General features: G+C 45.7%; 1 pseudogene; it reads right to left on the bottom strand.

The window, feature by feature from the left end:
- Positions 1-10,034: 10,034 nt before the first annotated feature.
- LOC141026029 (NAC domain-containing protein 75-like) overlaps positions 10,035-15,445 on the bottom strand; it is a 60,121-nt pseudogene continuing 54,710 nt past the window's right edge.

Genomic DNA, 15,445 nt, shown 5'->3' with positions numbered 1-15,445 from the left:
CAACATAGCTCAAACATAGGTCCCTGACGACCACGACTTGTCAATATGTCACTTGGGGGCTTCCTGTTCAAACATAGGCGTATTCGACCAAAGAGAACATAGCGTTACTACCCTCTTGACCAGGTTATCTTATCCAAACATAGGCGTATTCGACCAAAGAGGACATAACCTTTCCGGGTCATCCTACCTGTATACCAGCTGCTTCAACTCCATCGGGTAATCCCGATTGACCCGACGAACTCTTAACGATCAATCTTAAAGGCGTATTCGACCAAAGATTTGAGCTTGTTAAGGTTCAAATGGCGGCTTGTCACGTGAGAGCACGGTTTACAGATAGTCAGGATAGACCCGGGCTTCATAAGCCACCTTCCTTGAAACTTGGATAAATTGGCCCGTGATGTATGTTGTTACTCTGACCCCGCGTACTCATGATAAGTCTATCTTTAAGCAAGACCTGACTTTATCTGGGTTCAAATGTCGATTGGGTACTGTGAGTCAGGCTCACGGATAGCACGTACCTTCCAGTGGCTCAGGCTAGTTTCATCGAAGAAGACACTTTGGCTTGGCAGCCTTCAAAAGCCTTGAATTTTTTGATTTCTTTTTATGATTTCTTTTTGCCATCTGGTTTTTACGCATCAGGCCAAGCTACCCTAATTATGGCTCATATTTGAAGCATTTTTTGGGTCTCTACAACCCGCCAGGATGGCAGACTCTAAGTCATCAGAGTATCATAATATTATGTTTGGAGTTATCGTGCTACAACCTCCAAACAGCATAAAGCTGCTAAGCCGGTAGTCTAAGCACATGCCACAGGTATGGTATTTTGTTATGTTAAGCATTATGGTCAGATCGGCCCTGGTTATGGACTGTTCGTCCCCAGTGGCCTGAATTGGGTATCATGACCCGCCAGGCGGAAAGCCGCCAGGGCACTTTTGACTTGTTTGTGTGCAGGAGAATAATCAAGTCTGATCTGCATAAATCAATACTATCATAAGAATAAAATGATCGTCTTCCAAACTGGCAGATCAGCAGTATTGCACAAAACAGAAACGTGTATAATGGGAGACGTCAAACCTCATCTTCCGCCTTTCAATAACCTCTTGCTTGGCAGTATGCTTGGCCAAAGCTGTTGGATTTCCCGGGTCTGTAAAGCCGGTGCCAGTGATCAGAACATCATCAGTATGAGTCTCCGATGGCTTAGGCGGGCTTGATGGTGCAGGGTTCAAAGAATTGATGTTGGTGTCATCAATGCAGAGATCCGGAATCTCAGGTGGAACATCAGGGGCAGGGTCATCTGTTTTTTTCAGAAGCATCAGGTGCAGAGATTTGCTGTTCCGATTCAACAACTTTAGGATCCTCAGCTGGCTTGGAAACCCTTGTTTTCTTGCTAGGCTTTGCTTGTCCAGTGCACAGGCGGTGACAAGTCAGTACAAGTGTAAGAGTATAAAGAGATAGAAAGTAAAAGGTAATTATTGTTACCCAGGGGCGGTTTTAAAAGCCGGTAACTCGGTTTGTAATGAGTCGCCAGAGGAAGAACGGGCAATCTCCTGGTTAATTGAATCATCGGAGTTAAGTGGTAGGCAAATGAGACCCGCCAGCGGGTAAAAAGAGTTTAAGTTAAAAAGAACCTCGTTTCGACATTTTCGAGGAGCGGGAGTGTTCGGTAAGCCGGAGGACAATTCTTCACCTCCACTGGTCCGGGTCTGTCGTCGATTCTCGTGTTGCTGTTGCTTCAAAAGAAAGTGAGGATCTAAATAAGCCAAGGGTTGTGAAAACCTTACTTTTCGGGTTACTTGTCGAAGTTTCTGTCTTGGCAAAGGTTCTGAGCCGGAGGAAATAATAGTTACCTCTTCTTCAGCTAGTTGGCTGGCTCCCGTGTCATCCTGATAATAGTCAGTGTCAATAAGATGATTGAAAAACGAGCCAAGAGAGTCAAGGGCTACCTCCGACTCAAAGGTGTCATCCAGATTAAGCATGTCAGAGGCGCTTGGTTTTTTCTTTCTCTTGGTGGTCTTCTTGGCGGATTTCTTGGCGGCTTTCTTGGTAGCCCTGGCCTTCTTGGCAGCTTCATGATAATACTTCTTTTTCCAAAAGTCGAACTTAGCCTGTAAAGGCCATTAAAGGTTGAGTTAATAAAGTATTTGAATAATGAGGTAAAGGTAAGTAAGTTCAGAGACTCACATCCGGTGGCGGGTTAAGCTTGTAGAAAGGGGCCAGACCCACTTTAATGCAATCTTCCGGATCTTCATTTAGAAGAGACTTAACCATTTCGTGAATTGCCTCACCAATTAAAGGCGCAGAACTATGGCGCAGCGGATCCTTTACACCAGCATTGTAAGTACACATTAAGCCGGTGCGGCGACTCAAGGGTATGATCCGCCAAGAAACCCAACACCTGACCAGATCAATGCCAGTTAAACCGTGTCCTAGCAGAGCTTTAACCTTTGCAATAGTAGGAGCAAGTTTTGCCCGTTCGGCAGTGGTATGTTTCTCAGGAAGATTGTGCTTTGGGTCTAAGAGCTCGATGCGGTAACCCGGCAGTGGATTCTCGTCAGCCGGAGAGGTATCTTTGCAGTAAAACCATGTCTGGTTCCAATCCTTGGGGTGACTCGGCAGACATGCATAAGGGAAGATGGAATCTCCTCTACGTTGAATCGAGATTCCGCCAAGTTCCAGGCTGGGCCCGTTCGCGAACTCATTCGGGCAGTTCAAATAAAAATATTCCCTGAAGAGGTCGATGCTGGGCTCCTCTTGAAGGTATACTTCGTAGAAGACTTGAAAGTTGCAGATATTTGAAATGGGGTTGGGTCCGATGTCTTGAGGATGGAGTTGGAAGAAGTGCAGAACATCTCGGAAAAACTTAGAGCCGGGTGGTGAGAAGCCTCGGTTCATGTGATCAGTGAATACAATGACTTCGCCATCCTTTGGCTGAGGTCTTTCTTCGCCCGGTTCAGGAGCACGATAATGCATAATGCTCTTTGCGGGCAAGTACCCGGTTTTGACAAAGTCTCTGAATGAGCCCTCAGTGACGACGGAGGGGAACCAATTGCATGTATAGACTGTCTTTAGCGGCATTGTGAAGAGAGAAAACCTAAGGGAAAGGAACATTTTGCCGGTTCAAATCAGTTAGTGAAATCACAAGTTAACAGTTATAGTATATATTCATAATGGCAGTTTATGTGAGGACTAATGATATATGAGTAATTGTAAGCCGGACATGTAAGCCGCCATGACACGTACTGGTATTCAAGACCTGACAAGAGCAAAATTTTATTAAGTGTTGGGACAAACATGTTTCGTAGATTGAAGCTATAAGCTTGGATCTGCAACTATTCAGAAAAATGGAATAAATCTAAACCTAAGGTGGCGGCAGCAGAAGAGTAGGGGTGCTCAGATGAGATCTATTGCAAGAAAGATATGGTTTGATATCAAATAAGTGCTAAAACTGTTACCGCGCGAGATCTGTGCTATTTTCAGATCAAAATTATGCAATCTAGGACGGAGAAAGCGAAGAACAGTGACGAACACTGATGAACAGAGAAACCCTAACACAGATCTATGAAGAGGAAAGGGGAAGACTTACCGACGCTGATTGACAGCGGAGGAGCGTCGTGGCATTCCGGTCTGTTCAGGGTGATGCAGCAGCCGTAGTTGACGATGGGGGTGAAGGCCGACGGCGGCGAAGCTCAAGCGCACTGGAGCGTCGCGAGGAGGAAGAAGAAGGAGAGAAGGCAAAGGGGGAGAATGAAAACTAAACCCGTGGCCCTATTTATAAGACAGTAAAACGGATGTGTGACGGCGCGGGCGTCTCGATTTTTGAAGGGTCAGTAAAGGAAAAGATTTTTAAGATTTGGGTCGTGTGTAGTATTAATCACAGGTGACGTCACGGCAGATTATCGCAATTTTAGGAGATGACATCATGGCGGGTTACAGTATTTCACAGGAAGACGAAGAAGGATTTTTTCTAAGTGTTGAAGATTGACATGAACAAGTTCAAATCAACCTGGGGCCTAAATTTGGGGATATGACTATTGGATATGACCCGTCCAGGAGGGGTCGGGTTATCCCGATGGCGGTTCATCTATGACAAAGCCCATGAGTATGTGGAAGATGGCGGTTCATGAAGTAGGCCTATTAAGTGGCCCAAACCGAGAGGCGGCTTAAGGCCCATGAGTATAGACCTCCATATGTATGTAACTTGTATTATAAGGCATGTAAGCTAAGTCACCGAGCCGGACATGTTTGTATGAGTCGGCCAGGACTCTGTAGGTCAAGGGGCGTCAACCCATGTATATAAGGGGACGGCCCGACAGCGGCTTAGGGAAAGAAACGACAGATCGAAAGCCGGGCAAAGCATATTCGCTCCCACGTAATCGAAACCCTAGCAATACCACCTCAAACTGGACTAGGCTTTTATCTTCACCGCAAGGGGCCGAACAGGTATAAACTCCTCGTGTCCTTTGTCCCGTTTAACCCCTTTAAGCTAACCTCATCGCAATGGCTCCCCAACTAAGTCCTTCCATGTGGACATATGCCATGACACTTCCACGACACTTACGGTGTTCGAATACTATCATCCTATATATAAATCTTCACCTCTCGACCATTTTGAGACTCCTCGTCATGTCCGTGATCTCATCCGGGACTCCGAACAACATTCGGTCACCAAATCACATAACTCATATAATACTAAACCGTCATCGAACGTTAAGCGTGCGGACCCTACGGGTTCAAGAACTATGTAGACATGACCGAGACACCTCTCCGGTCAATAACCAATAGCGGAACCTAGATGCTCAAATTGGATCCTACATATTCTACGAAGATCTCTATCGGTCGGAACATAATGACAACATACGTTATTCCCTTTGTCATCGGTATGTTACTTGCCTAAGATTCGATCGTCGGTATCTTCATACCTAGTTCAATCTTGTTACCGGCAAGTCTCTTTACTCATTACATAATATGTCATCCCGCAACTAACTCATTTGTCACTTTGCTTGCAAGGCTTCTTATGATGTGTATTACCGACAGGGCCCAGAGATACCTCTCTGATACTCGGAGTGACAAATCCTAATCTCGATCTATGCCAACTGAACAAACACCTTCGAAGATACCTGTAGAGCATCTTTATAATCAACCAGTTACGTTGTGACGTTTGATATCACACAAGGTATTCCTCTAGTGTCCGGGAGTTGCATAATCTCATAGTCAAAGGAATGTGTATATGACATGAAGAAAGCAATAGCAATAAAACTGAACGATCAATATTGTAAGCTAATGGATGGGTCTTGTCCATCACATCATTCTCCTAATGATGTGACCCCGTTCATCAAATGATGACACATGTCTATGGTTAGCAAACTTAACCATCTTTGATTAATGAGCGAGTATAGTAGAGGCTTACTAGGGACACGATGTTTTGTCTACGTATCTACACATGTGTCAAGTTTTCGGTTAATGCAATTCTAGCATGAATAATAAACATTTATGATGAATAAGGAAATATAAAATAACAACTTTATTATTGCCTCTAGGGCATATTTCCTTCACTAGTAACCCCCTATTCCTAAAGGTCTTCACAAGCATGCACTACAAAAAATGACACATCCGTGACATTTTGGGCTGAACGAAAAAAAATTATGTCATGCTTATGACACTTCTATGACGATAATTGTGACAAAACCCGGTATCATCATAGATGTGGTGGGCTCCTACTTCTATGACAAAAAAATCATGACAAAAAAGGGCTTTTCGTCCTGGGCGGGCCGAAGACGCGGCAGCATGACATTCTTTGTGCCATCCATGACGGAAAAAACCGTGGTAAAGTGAGGACGAGGAAAATATCGGGGAGTTCCTGGTTATCGTGGGTGGTCGGGGCCGAGCGATGCATGTTTCTCTCGTACACGTATGCGCGTGGGTGCGAGGCATTGGGCTCTAACTAAACCTGAGAGAGGCATTCACCTACTGAACCCGAGCGATTGCACTGCAGGCTACGCGTTACTGAACCCGAGTGATCGATCGATCTGGCTCTTAGCAGAACCCGATCGAGCAATTCCTTCGCTACTGCTGCTAACTGAAGCCGATCGAACCTGCTGCCTCCTGATGAACAGTGAACATTGTTGGGGGTTGGATGAACAGTTCCCGGTGGGGGTTGGATGATCAGGACCCTGTGGTAGTAGAGGCCGATACCGCTGGATGAACAGGACCCCGATCAATCGAGCCAGTTGGGGGTGGATGAACAGGACCCCGTGGAGGGCTGGTTGAACAGTAGCCGATGGAGGGCTGGATGAACAGTAGCCGTGGAGGGGTGGATGAACAGGACCCTGTGGAGAGGGCTGGTTGAACAGTAGCCGGTGGAGGAGCGGTGGAGGCTGGATGAACAGGAGCCCGTGGATGAACAGTAGCAGGTGGAGGCAGGAGGGAGACACCATCAATGAACAGTCGCAGGTGGAGGCTGGAGGAGGTCGATGATGGAGATGAACAATAGCCCGTGGAGTCCCGTTTTGCGGTACGCCACACCCCTGACGATGAACAGGACCCCATTTTCGACCGTAGTGCTCCAACACAAGTCCGTTTCCTCCGTTTTGCGGTACGCCACACCCCTCCCGATCAACAGGACCCCGTTTCGACCGTAGGAGGTCGAAGAGAAGTCCATTTCCTCCCTTTTGTGGTACGCCACACCCCTCCCGGTGAACAGGATCCCATTTCGACCGTAGGCGGTCGAACACAAGGTCGTTTCGTCCGTTCTGCGGTACGCCAGGCCTTGTTTCGGCTGTTCCATCCAAGTCGGTTGGCTCCCAATGAATGCCAGGCATTCCGTTGCCTCCCGATGAACACAGCGATGCAGTTTCTCTGTTCCAACCCAACCAATTGGCTGCCGATGAACAGGATGTCATCGCTGCCTCTCCATGTACACGAGCCCTGGCCGTACGTATGCGCGAGTAGGTGTTAGAGACCCCGCCCGTATGTACGTACGTGGCCATATTTACTTTCTTGCATCCTGGCTGTACATACGTTTACACTATATTGGCGGGACTGCGTGACATGCTATGTCTGCGCCTCTACTATGACATGTGCCCTTCCTTACTCGGCCACGGTTCATCCCTGCATCCTGTAGATAGACCGATTGACCAGTATGTACGTACACATTCGCGACCAGAATGACAACACTACATATGCTTCGAGCAGGTGGGTCCCTACTGTCAGGGAGGATAAGGAGGCACTTCCTTGCGTGCGAAGATATAGCTGGTGGGTCCCAGCTGTCAGGGGGAGAATCATTTATTTGCCCGTAATATGGACGCACTTCCTTGCGTGCGAAGATATAGCTGGTGCGTCCCAGCAGTCAAGGGGAAATGTTTTTTTACGAAATACGGTGGCCCATCTGGTGGGTCCCTGTTGTCAGGTGGAGGAATCAATATTTTGCGCGTAATAAGGTTGCACTTCCTTGCTGCGGCCGTGGACCCAGCTGTCAACCTCTCCATATACATTACTCTTCTGATGGAAGTTGTTCCTTGACTACATTGACCACGCCGCGCCAAGAGAACCAAGGCGATGGACGATGGCGAGGCCTAGGAAGGGGACGACGCGGCAATGGATGCCCACGCGGAGAGGAGTACGAGGGTTCATTGGTTTGGCTGCGGTGTGAGGCTGTCGTCACCACAGAATAACATGGGGTGTGGGTGAGTAGAGGGATGGCCTGTCCAGCGGTGTGAGTAGTAGGGGCGGTGAGGCCTCCGCGGCAGCACAGCCGGCCACGGGAGGCAGGAGCAGGCAGCACGACCGACGCTGGTTTGGGCGGCTGGAGCAAGAAGACCAAAGGTTGAAGAAGCACTACAGCCGTTGGATGGACATCGTACGATCACTAGAGTTAGAATCGTTCATATTGACTAAGTTGACAATGCCTTCCGTCCGCATCAACTTAGTAGGCCCACAAGTCATCCTCCCACTATGGTGGGTCCCAGCTAGCAGGGGGAGTATTGATTTCTTTATGCATAATAAGGAGGCACTTCCTTGCGTGCGAAGATATCGCTGGTGGGTCCGAGCTTTCAGCGGGGGGAACGGCTTTTTTGGGAAATACAGAGGCCCTTCCGGTGGGTCCCAGCTGTCAGGTGGAGGAATCATTTTTTGCGCGTAATAAGGAGGCATTTCCTTGGGTGCGGCCATGGACCCAGCTGTCAGCCTCTCCACGTACAGTCCACTTCGGATGGATGTCGTTCGTTGACCATGCCGCCCCGAGAGCACCAGGGCGGTGGATGACGGCGAGGCCTAGGAAGGGAATGACACGGAGCCGGGGAAGACTCGGTAGTGGTTGCCCATGCGGTGGGGAGTACGAGCGTTGACTGGTTCGGCTGCCGTCGCCCAAAAATAACAGAAGGTGTGGGTGAGTAGAGGGATATCCAGGCCAGGGATGCGAGTATGGTGGGGCCATGAGGCCTGCTCGGCAGCACAGCTGGCCATGGGAGGCGGGAGCAGGCGGTTCGGGCGGTGCTGATTTGGGTGGCTGGAGCAGGAAGATAAAAGACTAAACAAGCACGATTGTTGTTAGAGTGACATCTAACGGTCTGACGCTGGTAGAGTCGATTGTTGACTGAGTTTCTTTTTTTTGAGAAACCTTGTGTATGCATGAACTTAGTAGGCCCACAAGTCAGCCTCCAAATCTGTGGCAGACAACATAGAGCCCATTTGCTATTTTTTAATAATTTGCAGCCCATTAGCTAATTCTTAAGGAATTTATTACAGCCCATTTTCTGCCCAGGACCACAGTCAAAAAGTTCAACCTTATTTTGCATATTTCGGTGGAGTCCGAACTATTTTAATCCAGAAATGATAAACATTTATTTTTTAAGAACTTATTGATTTGAAAAAAAATCGTTTTTGTAAGCAAATAAGAGGTACGCCAATTGAGTTAGTTTAAGGGAAAACCAGTGGTAAAAAAATCAGCGCAGGGAGGGAAAAAATAAGGATGTAAATATGAAAAGGGAACTTTATGTATTTTCAATATAATGATACGTGTATATGAACTAGTAAAACTATAGGTAGAGATTAGAAAACGGAAGTAGGACATGGCGTTTCAAGAGGAAAATAGAACTGGGCTGTGTGTTTGAATCAGTAAAAAAACTGTGTGCGGATGATCTAAGCCAAAATATAACTAACGCTGGCGGGCCAGAGGCCAATAGATACCTGCTGGATCTTTGTGCCCCGTTGTCGTCATGGGCTGGGCCTGTTAAAAACAAAACCAAGCCTGGGCAGTCAACAACCCAGTTGAAACTTGCTTGACCTGAAAAAACAATATACGTGCTGGATCCTAGTTATCGGTCTGTACTTGCAGAATTCTATCTTTTATTGAGTACGTTGAAGACTTCATGGGTTTCACCGTCTCAGACATCAGCATTATTTTTCCATCATGATAATAAGTGCATGCACTTGCTTGTGTACGACCATGGACCTGCTAGTTCCGTACGGTTAGGCTCTGTACGACAGCCGTCTTGTGGTTCCACGGACAAATTTCATGCAAATCAGATGGTTTTCAGTGAAAGCAGACTAAACTCGTTGCATTTTACATATTTATTTTCATTATGGAATATTTTACATATTTCAAGTAATAATAATGGACTATGCCTTTTTTAGTCCATGGGAAGAGCTTCACGATGGAGGTCGCGACACTTAACTGTTCTGGAAGGCCCAAATCCATCGCTCTTCTCTTTTAACAATTTGCAGCTGGGCTTGGCATGCCACATCCTAGTTCAGACGTGCTGCGTCCAACTATCAGCCTGTGAAACCGGATGGATCCCCTGCGTACTTCGAGGATGTAAAAAAATTGGAGAACTGGGAATTCGAACGGCAGGTGCTTATGCTACCCATCAAATAAAAATCGGGTGCCTGAAAATTCGTTTCGAAACAAATGATTCAACTTTATATCCACGTCGACCCTCAACATGATGGTTGGAAGCAAATGCGAAGTTCATACCGAAAGATCTTTAACAACAATACCAACTTGCAGACGACCAGGTAGTACAAGTACCAGTACCAAACTAACTTATAATCTTTTTAGTCCTGGCCCTAGTGTTCGTCTGGTAGAAAATCTTGCAGAGGACTAGCTCCCACTCCTTCTCTTGCTCCAGGTCCTAGAGGTGGTACTGGTGCATCACCCAGTTGGTCCTCTGCTGGTCAACGTTCTTGTTGGTGTGCACCACCAGAACCTTTTTGCTGCCTGTCTGCCGGCCGTTGACCATCACCGGCAAGGTAGTGCCGGTCTTGTGCCACATCGCATGCATGCCGCACTCTGACTGTATCTTGCGACATGTCCACGTGCCCCTTTTGAATGCCCTGGAGTTGCGCTGGAAGAAATTCTTGCCTAGTCCACTCAGTGTGATACCTGCAGTATTGTCGAATACAGGTTTTAGTGGATGTAGTTGGCATTTTCATAACATCTTTGGCATGTTGCAGTCACTTGTTTCACTTTTTATTAACTGTCAAATTGTAATTGCTTCACTAGGTCTGCGTCTAAAAATAAAAATAGAGCTATAAGCAAAGGAATATGTTTGTGCAAGTAGACGGCCGATCGGTGTCTCACCTGGAAGTTTCTCAGGATGGGTGTAGCATCTGTCGTGCTCGCTCTCGATGGTTGGTATGAACAAATCGATGAGAGGGTGAGATCTCGCGCTGTCAGCACTCACTTTGGCCTCAAGGTGCTCAATCAGGTCTTGATCCATGGGATCGAACTTGACGCCACACGGCAACATCAGCCAATCCTTCTTGGACTTGCATCGGTTAATTCCAGTTTTATGGTACTCAATGTATGATCAATCGACTGTTTTAAGTGAATGATGAAAGATTTCGACAGATAAGTGGTACTCCAAATCTGAAGTCCACAATACCCGAACATGCCGCCGGGACTCTTGTGTCACCTCATGCGCAGCGTGTTGTCACGTCAATTCAATGTGAGGACAAGATGAATAATTTGACCGACGTATACTAGTACTACTACTGTACTACTTACTAGTCGTATTTAGTGTCACATTTTAACGATAGGTTTAACTAACAAAATGTCAATGCATGTTACCGAAAATTATACCATTGGAAACTATGTTTAAATATGAATCAAACGATACAATTTCTTGTTACATGCATTAACATTTAGTTAGTGAAATTTATGGTCAAAATTTGACACAAATTACGAGGGGACCAATAAACCAGGAGGGAGGTAGTAGTACGAGTAGCTCAATATACGTTATAGAGGACTAGTACAAATTTAGAAATGGAGTAAGAAGTTACAAGGCCGTGCGACAAACTTTGTAGGCTACATGAGTAATACAAAATATAATTCCCATTGGACAACACTTTCACCAACAAGTACGCACTTTAAGCCTAACTGATATATATATATATATATATATATATATATATATATATATATATATATATATGGCTTCTGCACAGCATTTCCATCATCATTATCAGTACATCCTACGCAGGTGAGTTTGGATGCACTTGGTCCCAGAAAGGTATCTATCCTTCAAACCATAGGAGTGCTTCAAAATAACAACAGTACATAATATCCAACAAAAGAGGGTCATGCTAAAGCAGCAAGATACATGGCTCAGTCTAGATATCAGTACGAATCAAGTTGTGCATATTTGTTGTTGGCATGAACCACATCACCGCATGTCGGGTATGCAAAAGCCATCCATCGCATGGAAGCTTGATGCCTTTCACACACTGAAGATTATCTGGCAACAAGCTGTGTCGACAAATCTTTGGATATGATGATTCATGAAACCCATGGTATGATGTGTAAACACAGTTCCCCCTGGCGAATGGAAGTCGCATAGCACGGTAATCATCGCCGGTGATATGATCGATGATTGGTTGGATGATCAGATAATTGAGCACGAGGAACATGGAGTGGTTGCCGACGCTGTAAACCCGCCTCCGGTTGAATACGCCTGGCCCAACGGAGCTGGGATCTTTCTCGAACACAAAGCAGCCATAGCCATCACAGTCATGAACGCACCAGATATTGTACTGCATGTGGTTTGATGAAATGGTTTGGTCAATTTGGTACGTGCGAATGAGCATCTAATGACCGCCGTTAGTTGAACGAGCGATAAACCACCACCCATTGAGTGGTATGATTCCAGGTCCTGGAATCATGAAGGCTTCCGCATTTGCGTCTGCTGCAAAAAATCAAATTGATGACCAAAAGGACAAAAATATAAAATCATGTTCAGAGTATGTATGAAATTAAGATTATTATAACAGTGACACATATCATCGACATAGAATTGCAATGCCGTGGTCATAATCATACCCCAAGTTAAAAAAATAAGCCAATGGCTTTCATATTCTAGCAATATGTCATGGTTCGAACATCATGTAACAATGAGAGAAAAACAACTATGACAGGGCCTACTCATATTCTACCATAGCACTTACTACTGTTCTCATATAACTCTAAGCAATAACATGCGTTGTTATAAAAATCTTGGAAATGAGAGTAACATATAGCAATCATAAGGTTATACTCATAATATCTTTTCTAACAATCATTAGATGCCAATTGTTCTCATATCAACTCTAACAATAACATGTGTGGTCATAAAAATCTAGGAAATGAGAGGAACATATAGCAATGATGTGGTTATAGACATACTATCTATTCTAAATTTATAACAATCAACAGGCATTCGTATTCATAAGGTAAAGATGAGATGAGATAGAACAATTACACGACTATAGATTCCACCATTATAGGCAACCAATCTATGGGTCGACCGCGTAAACGATGCCATCATGCACTATAGCATCAGACAGAAATGGAGGCTCAACGGGATTGACGATGAGCCATAACCATGTATGGCGACCGGATTCCAGATAGACTAATCCCGTGTTGAACAAGGCAATGAGCTTGTAATCCATGTAGTCTTCTGATGGTGAGGGCACTTCACAGATTAAAACCTTCAGCAAACAGAGGTCGAGCCAAAAGCTTGATACGTCTCGTGCGTAGTAGGCAGGAGTGTCCGGCGGGCCGTGAGGCTCGATGGCGGCGGTATCCAATGATGGAAGGGTGATCTCTTGCTAGGTGTAGATATCCACGAGATGCCACGGACTACCGGATTGGTGGATGAAGACGATCCAGTTGGCCTTCATGCCCGCCCAGTAGTGGCCGTGCATGAAGGACACGTGGACGGGTAGTGGTACATGTCGAGGGGCACCACGGCAACCTCCATAGGGTCATCAAGTCAGTGTATGGGCTACCTGTGAGGATTGGGCATCAGCAAGCAGGGTGTCTTGAAAAGGGTCGGCCGGTTGCAGACGAGTAGACGGTACAAAGACACCGAGCATGCGGCCATACGGACGGTGCTGAGCAGGTCCATACGATTACAGATCTGCTCCAAGAGAACAACGGGGAGGGAATTCCAATCACGGCTCTGCGTGTCAGTCGGTTCTGCCATAGGGATTTTTAGGGCGCTGAGTGATTGGGGTTTTCGGTGCCTGCGAGCAAGCGTGGAAGTGGATTCAGGCGGGCGAGCAAAGAAGATGGCGTGTGTGGCCGAGCAGTGAGCGGGGGGATAAGGTATGCGTGAGCTACCAAGGAAGATGGCGCGGGCAGGCGAGCAATGAGCGGGGGGAATGGTGTGCATCCGACGATGGGGAAGAGAGGAGGAACAAGAAGAGAGGAGAAAGAAGAGGGAAAGACGGGGAAGAAAGTGCATTAAATCTCAATTCTACTAGTACTACTACCAGGATATACCGTCCTTCGGAGTGTAAATAGCTAAGCCGATGACATGTGGGTCTTCCTCAAGAGGTCCCATATATTAGTTAATAGAGGAGAGAGTATTTGCAGAAGCGTGCTCCACTGGCAAACATGATGGCAGTACTGGCTAAGGCTAATTTAGTAACACCAACATGCTCATTCAGCTTATTTATTAAGTGTCCCATCTGCTGCAGCGTGTATTTTCACTTCACTGTGAAGACTAGTTGAATAGTTCTCTCTGACCGAGATGGGGAATAATGGATCACTAAGACTTCCTATCTACAATATCCCTATGCCTCTACGCTCATCCTTTCCAACAAGATGAACATTGGCCAAGGCACCCGGCGCCAATAATGTAGCAGTACTAGTAGTATTTTGTGTCAAACTTTGACCATCTATTTAACTAATAAAATGTTAGTGCATTTCACCAAAAATCATATCACTGGATTCGTATTTGAACATAGTTTTTAATGGTATAGTTTTTTTATGACATGCATTGACACTTTGTTAGTTTAATTTACGGTCAAAATTTTAGACAAAGTACGAAGGGAACCATTAAACCAGGACGGAGGTTTATATACAGGTCAATAAAAATAATCAACCAAGGTAGTACTCCCTTCGCCTAGGTGTATAAGTGCATCGCGACCAAGGCGGAGGGGAAAACGAGAGAACTTAATGTTTTTTTGCTAGTTAGTAGCATTGCATGCAATGAATTAACCACTGCATGTCATGTTTGAAAGTCTCAAGCCATTGAAAGCATGCACGGCCCACATCTCTTATTGGTTGATATGTCACCACTACTGCAGGGTGCTCCTAACGCGACACTACGATCAGAGACCCTTTGACAAAACTGTGTGCGATGCATTAATTGCAAACGGGATGTAAAAAAACCTTCAATAAAGATGCAAAACATTTGCGATGGCAGAGACATCAAACACCGTTCATATTTTAGTTACGTGTGCGATGCTGGGCATACGGTTGATCCAGCAGAACTGTTTATGATGAGGAAGAACAACAGAAATGGGCAGCCATATCAATGTGTGTGCGATATACGGCATACAATTTGCTCCGATGAACTATGTGCTATTAGGGAATGCAACAGAAAGAGTCGGCCAGATCAAGGTGTGTGTGATATACGGCATACAGTTCAGTCGGGCAAACTGTTTTCGATTAGGCAAGAGAACGGAAACGGTTCATCTTAACAGGATGTGTGTGATATGCAGCATTTGTGATGAGCCAAAAGAACAAAACGATTCGTGTAAACCAGATGTGTGTTATACGCAGCAAGCTACCCACTCGGATGAACTGTTTGCGATGTGAAATTAGAACACACACGGTTACTATAGTAAGTTCGTGTGCAATTCTGTTTGTACAAAAAACTTTGAAAAATGAAAACTAGTTGCTTGCGGTGGCTAGGAGTATCGCACACGACGCGTCTGCGAGTACTCGTGTGCGATGATTAGTAAGTTACAGATAATGAACGGCCGCAAGGGTGATATGCTGATCATGGAGTCCGAGAAGACCATCATCGGAAGGCCACCGGCTCAGCCTTTTAGCCTATATTTTATTATAATTGTATGCATAAGTAGGTCGTGAGTGTTTTGTGCCTTGCCGCATGTGGCATTTTAAATTATCCTGAATATGTAAGAAAATTATTAACCATTGCCATTGTAAATTTGCCTCATC

The sequence above is a fragment of the Aegilops tauschii genome, chromosome 6, assembly GCF_002575655.3.
Source record: "Aegilops tauschii subsp. strangulata cultivar AL8/78 chromosome 6, Aet v6.0, whole genome shotgun sequence".
NCBI lineage: Eukaryota > Viridiplantae > Streptophyta > Magnoliopsida > Poales > Poaceae > Aegilops > Aegilops tauschii.
The sequence above is the reverse complement of the archived record's forward strand: the minus strand, read 5'-3'. Positions and strand labels throughout refer to the sequence as shown.